The 7,430-nt window shown below is 36.9% G+C and overlaps 1 pseudogene across 1 annotated transcript; it reads left to right on the top strand.

The window, feature by feature from the left end:
• Positions 1–1,725: 1,725 nt before the first annotated feature.
• Positions 1,726–7,002, top strand: AT2G11590 (annotated as a pseudogene; the record flags this gene model as incomplete). The annotated part of the gene is made up of 1 exon: positions 1,726–7,002.
• Between the last annotated feature and the right edge of the window lie 428 nt (positions 7,003–7,430).

The following is a 7,430-nucleotide window of genomic DNA, read 5'->3' as shown; positions in this document are numbered from 1 at the left end:
ACTCGCCCAAACCACTTGGCCTCTTGGACCTCTTCTTACCTCCTTTTCCATGTTCTCCAACGGATGGATACTTTTTTCTTGTCTTCTTCCTTGTTTTACCTCAAAATCTCGTGCATATGCTAAGAGTTTCATTATCTCTTCCGGAACACACCATTGAGAATTATGTTGAACTGGAAAAATCGTCCTTGTCTACGCCAAAACCCAAAGCTCTATCCAATAATACTTGAGCACGCTATTGCGACTACAAGAAATTTGTTCATTGATAGAGTAACGCTATTATCAACGCTATTAAATAGATTTACTCATATAGCAAGGTTCTAACGCTATGATAGAATTCCTCTAACCCGGGAAACTAAAATGACTCATACAGCGAAACACTTACAATTGTTTTTTCATTTTTTCTGCGAACAAACATATTTTCCCTCTGAGCTCGAGAAAACCCTAAGACATAGCCACACTCTCTCAAACCGACGACTCGAATCCTGGAGCCACTGATTAAACCATCCCTTTCGCCATCTCCGTTGTTGAAGTTTGTCGCCGTCAAAGCCGTAGCCGCGACAGCAATCCCAATTTCAGCCTTAATTCTCTGATTAAACCATCTCTCTGAATCCCAAAATCGAAGGCATGTTTCTCTGAATCTGTAGATTTATTTCATCCCTTTCGTTAACCTAGTTAGTTTTCTTTTAGCTGTCGTTAATCCATTGAACTGTTTTGGTTCTTAATCACTGTTTTTATAGGTTTCTCTGATTCGATTCTTCAAAGTTTTTATCTTTTGCATGTCCGTGTTCTTTGCAAAATTAGAACTTTTTGTTTATGTGGTTTGATTTAGGCGTAGCTCGATAAATAGAATGCACAATTTTGCTTTCGGAAATTTTAGATTTTTAGATTTTTAAAAAACTTCTCGAGATTTACAAGTGTTTGTTGACATTCTATTACAGCTATTTGTATTGACTTGTTCTTCGAATCTTTGGATCTTTTAGTGCTTGTAATAACATGGTCTCTGAATCTGATTTTAAACACATTCTTGCATAAACAAACACATGAAACTAGATATACTCATTCTATTTTTTGTTTTTGCAAGTGCTGCTGTGTAAATAATGGGAATGTGAAGCTGATATTTGGTTCTTATTACGCGACAGGTTAGTATCATCTTGATCATCACTGTTTCTTTTTGTCTTGAACATCACTGTGGCTTTGTGTATTGAACATCACTGTTTCTTTTTGCCTTGAACATCACTGTGGCTTTGTGTATTGAACATGACTGTTTCTTTTTGTCTTGAACATCACTGTGGTTTTGTGTATTGAACATGACTGTTTCTTTTTGTCTTGAACATCACTATGGCTTTGTGTATTGAACATGACTATTTCTTTTTATCTTGAACATCACTGTGGCTTTGTGTATTGAACATGACTGTTTCTTTTTGTCTTGAACATCATTGTGGCTTTGTGTATTGAACATTACTGTTTCTTTTTGTCGTGAAAATAACCGTGGCTTTGTGTATTGAACATTATTGTTTCTTTTGTCTTGAACATCACTGTGGCTTTATGTATTGAACATTATTGTTTCTTATAATCTTGAACATTATTGTTTCATATAATCTGAAATCATTCTTATGGTATTAAAGGTTTTAAAACACGTTTTCAATTTATAATGGTCGACAAGGATTGGGTGCATCTTTGCAGGTAAGATTTTCAGTAGGAAAATCTGGAGATCTAACCTCTCTTTTTATTCTCCTTTTTTGTCTTCACTGAAGAGTTGATCATATAATGATTTTTTTTTATTACCCTTTAACTCTTCTCTGAAGAGTTGATCCTGCTTATGAGAGAGGGGCTACAAAGTTTGTACAAGATGTGGCTACAGCTGTGGGAGACGTAGATATGAATATATGTCCCTGCATTGATTGTCGCTGTTTAGATCGTCATTCAGTTTCTGTTGTTGTTGATCATCTTGTAACAAGGGGAATGGATGAGGCATATAAGAAGCAGTGTGACTGGTATCATCATGGGGAATCAAACTTTAGGGCTGAGAGTGATACCAAAGTGAGTCAATGGAATGATGAGGTACTTGGGTTATATCAAGCTGCTGAATTTTTGGATGAAGAGTTTGCTTATAAGGTTGGCTTGAGTGAGATTGCAGAGTGTGATGACAAGAAAGAAGATGAGTTCCTTGCAAAGCTTGCAGATGCTGAAACGCCGTTGTATCCAAGTTGTGTGAACCATAGCAAGGTGTCGGCTATTGTATCTTTCTTTAGACTTAAGACAAAAAAACGGGTGGTCTGACAAGAGCTTCAATGATTTTCTAGAGATATTGCTGGAGATGTTGCCAAAGGATAATGTGTTGCACAAATCACTGTATGAGGTGAAGAAGTTATTGAAATCTTTTGATATGGGTTACCAGAAGATCCATGCATGTGTCAATGACTGCTGCCTATTCAGAAAGAATTACAAGAAGCTTGACAGTTGTCCTAAATGCAACGCTTCAAGATGGAAGGCTAACTTGCACAATGGTGAAATAAAGAAAGGTGTCCCACAAAAAGTATTAAGGTACTTTCCGATAATCCCGCGCCATAAGAGAATGTTTAGGTCTGATGAAATGCCTAAGGATTTAAGGTGGCACTTTAGCAACAAAAGCAGCGATGGAAAACTCCGTCACCCTATAGATTCAGTAACATGGGATCAGATGAATGCAAAATACTCGTCATTTGCAGCTGAAGAAAGGAACCTGAGGCTTGGGCTTTCTACAGATGGATTTAATCCATTCAACATGAAGAACACTAGATATAGTTGCTGGCCTGTTTTGTTAGTTAACTACAATCTGCCCCCTGATTTATGCATGAAGAAGGAGAACATCATGTTGACTTTGCTAATTCCTGGTCCGCAACAGCCTGGTAATAACATTGACGTTTACTTAGAACCTCTTATAGAGGATCTATGCCACCTGTGGGACAATGGGGAATTGACATATGACGCTTACAGTAAATCAACATTTAATCTGAAGGCAATGTTGTTTTGGACGATTAGTGATTTCCCTGCTTACGGGAATCTTGCTGGCTGCAAAGTAAAGGGAAAAATGGGATGTCCTCTATGTGGGAAAAATACTGATAGCATGTGATTGAAGTTCAGTAGAAAACATGTCTACATGTGCCATAGAAAGGGTTTGCCACCAACACATCATTTCAGAATGAAGAAGTCTTGGTTTGATGGGAAAGCTGAAAATGGCAGGAAGAGGAGAATATTGAGTGGTCAGGAAATTTACCAAAACCTGAAAACTTTTAAGAATAACTTTGGGACTTTGAAACAATTTGCAAGTAAAAGGAAAAGGACGGTGAATATTAAAGCAGACTCTGATAGTGATGATCAATCTAGTGAATCAGAGGAGGATGAAGAGGACCAAGTAGATGAGGAGGAATTATCTAGATGGAAGAAAAAGTCAATTTTTGTCAAGTTACCTTATTGGCAGGTGTGTTAAACATTCCTGTTATTTAAATTTCAGATTTCATCACTAATCATTGATTAAAACTTCCTTAGTATTATCTCAGATTTTATCACTAATCATTGGTTAAATTTTTTTGTTTTCTTTCGTGTGTTGTATAGGAACTTCCTCTGAGACACAACTTGGATGTCATGCATGTGGAGAGGAATGTGGCTGCAAGTATTATATCGACATTGTTGCATTGTGGGAAATCCCAGGATGGACTAAATGCTAGAAAAGATTTGGAGGTACTTGGGATTAGAAAGGATTTGCATCCTAAAACCAAAGGCAAAAGAACATATCTTCCTGCAGCACTTTGGTCTCTATCAAAGACATAGAAGAAGATCTTTTGTAAGCGGCTGTATGACTTCAAAGGTTCAGATGGGTACTGCTCAGACATATCAAGAGGCATCTCATTAGATGAGTGTAAGGTCACGGGGCTTAAGTCACACGATTATCACGTGTTAATGCAACAGCTTCTCCCTATTGCTCTTAGAGGGTTGCTACCTAAAGGTCCAAGGGTTGCAATCATGCGCTTATGTACTTTCTTTAACCACTTGTGTCAACGAGTAATTGATATGGAGCAGCTTTTGGAACTAGAAACTGAGATCGTTGAAACCCTTTGCCTGTTTGAAAGGTTTTTCCCACCAAGCTTCTTTGATATAATGGTGCATTTGACAGTACATTTAGGCAGAGAAGCTCGGTTAGGTGGACCAGTTCATTTCAGATGGATGTATCCGTTTAAAAGATATATGAAAGTTCTGAAGGATTTTGTGAGAAACACTACAAGACCGGAAGGGTGTATAGCGGAGTGTAATCTAGCTGAAGAATGCATACAGTTTTGTAGTGAATTTTTGAAGAAGACAACAAATGTTCAGGAAAGTGTTGATAGAAACACTGAGTATGAGAGCAACTCTATACTTGATGGGCGTCCAATCTCAGCAGGCTCTTATATTAATCTTACTGAAATGGAGACAAAAATAGCCCATATGGCTGTCATCCAGAATATGGCAGTCTCTGAATCTTATGTTGAGTAAGTTCCAATCTCAATAGGCTCTTATATTACTTAGCTATATATATTTTACTTATCCATATGGCTGTCTCTGACTACTTCTAATTTTTCCTTGTATTAGTGAGCATCTGTAACATCTACAAGACTCAAATGTAAGATGCAGACGTGATGCATCACACTTATGGAACTTGCACACTCAGAATTTTGCTTCATGGCTTAAAAAACTGGCATGTTTTTCTCTCACACTTGACACTTAAACACTATACTTTATCGGTAAGCATATAGGTGTCTGACAATTTATTTTTAAATTTTTTAGATACCTCTTGATTCAAACAGACATGAAGAAACACTTAAATGGCCAGCTTATATATGGTCAACGGAGTTGTGCAAGGACATATTCTTGTTATATAGTGAATGGGCAGCGATTTCATACAATAACAGTGGATAAGAAAACTCAGAACAGTGGTGTGTACTATGAGGCAACTGCTATCTGTAGGTCTAGTGGAAAAGACACTTCTCAAGTGGTCGATTTGGTTTCATATTATGGCTGCATTACTGATATTATCTTGCTGGATTATAATGTCTTTTACTTTCCATTGTTCCGATGCAACTGGGCAGTAAAAGGCAATGAAGTAAAGCAAGAGGATGGTTTTACTCTTGTAAACCTGAATCATAGTCAAGACTCATTTTTGAGGGATCCATACATACTAGCCTCTCAAGCAAAACAGGTTTTTTACCTAAGAGAAGATGACTCATCACCTTGGTATGTTGCATTGAGAGGTTCTTCAAGAAGATTTAGTCAGAAAGAGTTTGTAGATTCAGTTGCAGCCATTGGCACATTGCCACCAAATGTTGACATAGACGCTGACTTGGATGAAGCTGAGAATGAGAGGACTAATTGTAAAGGAATTTATGTTTGTGAAATGTAGTTTTTTTTGCTTCATTTTCATTCCTTGTTGCATTCTCTATGTTTGATGTCTGTTTCCCATAGTGTGTTCAATGTCTTATTTGCATCCAGTGTACTTAACCCTTTACTCTTTCATTTTTCTCCGGTGATTTAAGATGGGACAACAGAAGAAAAAGCGAGGTAAAAGTAACAAAAAAAAGGTCAATGCAAAGAATGCCAATGATGAGGTCGAGTATATTGGAACAATTGAACCACAAGTCAATGATGAGGAATATGCAGAACCAGCTGAAGTTCAAGTTTCAGATGCAGATCAAGTAGAAGATCCAGATCAGGTGATTGATGGAGATCAGGTGAATGATGAAGATCATGTGGAACCAGATCAAGTAGCAGATCCAGATCAGTTGGTTGATGGAGATTCAGATAAGGTCAATGAGGAAGAGCCTCACCGAGAGCTTGTTTTATCTGAGGGTGATGATTGTGTTGAGCCAAAGCGTAAGCGACATCGAGGACCAACTAGGCTGAAGGATATTGCCAAGGATCCAAATACCAGAGTAAAAGTAGAGTTCACTAACATGGGAGAGCCTATTCGTAAAGGCTCAGTTAAGCTGGCATCATATGTAGGTGCATTGGTAAGAGAACACGTTCCAGTCACAATTGAACGTTGGACTAAAATTGGTGAAGAACTCAGGACAGTTCTCTGGAAATCTGTTCAGGTAAGCTTTGTGTAAAATTTACAAGTTTATTAGATATTGGTGAGTACTTGACTGTTTTGTTTTTGATTGCAGGCAAGGTTTGAACTAGATGAAAAGTACCAAAAGGTTACAGTGCTTAGGCAGATGGGATGTTTGTGAAGGTCCTGGAAATCAAGGCAAGTTACAAACATTAGAGAAGCTATTACTAACCAAGAGAGGATGAACATGCGACCCAAAAACATTTCTCCTTTTGATTGGCGTAAATTTGTTAAGCTCAAAACTAGCAAAGAATTTAAGGTATGCATTTGGAATTTGTAAATTTATCTATATACAATAGAAATTAACATTCATCTGTTAGGTTGTAAGCGATAGCTACAAGGAAAGAAGGCGCAATCAGATTCCACATACTTGTAGTCGCAGGGGAATGGTTAGACTTGCCGAAGACATGGTAACAGTTGTACACACTTATATTGTTCATATTGCTCAGCCTTTTTCCAAAGTCCAAACACTTATGTATTAACTAAGATCATTTTCTTGGTTTAGAAAACTGCTAGTGCAGACCCATCTGAAGTGACAAGGCTAAAGGTTTGGGTTAAGTCACGTACTAAGAAGGATGGTACACCAGTGAATACGAATGCTGCTGAAAAGATTGTGAGTTATTGTTTCGTTTGATTTGCATTTTGGCATTTTGAATCACACTTGATATTTTAAAATGTATCTTATGAGTTTCAGAAAAAGGCAGAAGAGATTGTTAATAGTGATAATCCATCAACAAATGAAGCACCAGATTCACTAAGCCAATTGTTAGGGCCTGACAATCCTGGTAGACTGAGAGCAATGGGTCGCAATATGAATAAGATTAAGTTAGCTTGTTTCCAAGTGAAGCACAAGCGTATGGCTGAAATGCAAGAGAATCATTGGATTTAGACTTATGTTATGTTAAATGATTTGAATGGATTTTTCCTCTATGTTGGATTTGATTCAGACTTAATATTAAATTTTTATTCAGAGTTTTTTTTTCTGTGTTGGGTTCTGGAAATTCAGATAATACCAAAAACAAACAAGTTGTGAAAGATTGTATTACAACATAATTAAACCGCATAAATAAACAAAACTTAGCAATTATTTACTGTTATGGTAGAAGAATCATATATCATAACATCAAACGTAATGCTAAAAAAAAAAAGTTCGCATCGTGAACTAATTGCTAACATAGAATAACCTATTATGGCACGAAATTAAAATCGTCGTTACTTTTTAGCAAAAATTTAAAGTGCTATATTACTAATTAAAACAGCGTTCTAATTTTGCTATTATATTATTAAATATAATAGCATTTACAAAACT

Source organism: Arabidopsis thaliana, chromosome 2 (assembly GCF_000001735.4).
Source record: "Arabidopsis thaliana chromosome 2, partial sequence".
Lineage (NCBI taxonomy): Eukaryota > Viridiplantae > Streptophyta > Magnoliopsida > Brassicales > Brassicaceae > Arabidopsis > Arabidopsis thaliana.
This window is presented reverse-complemented; position numbering and strand designations above follow the sequence as displayed.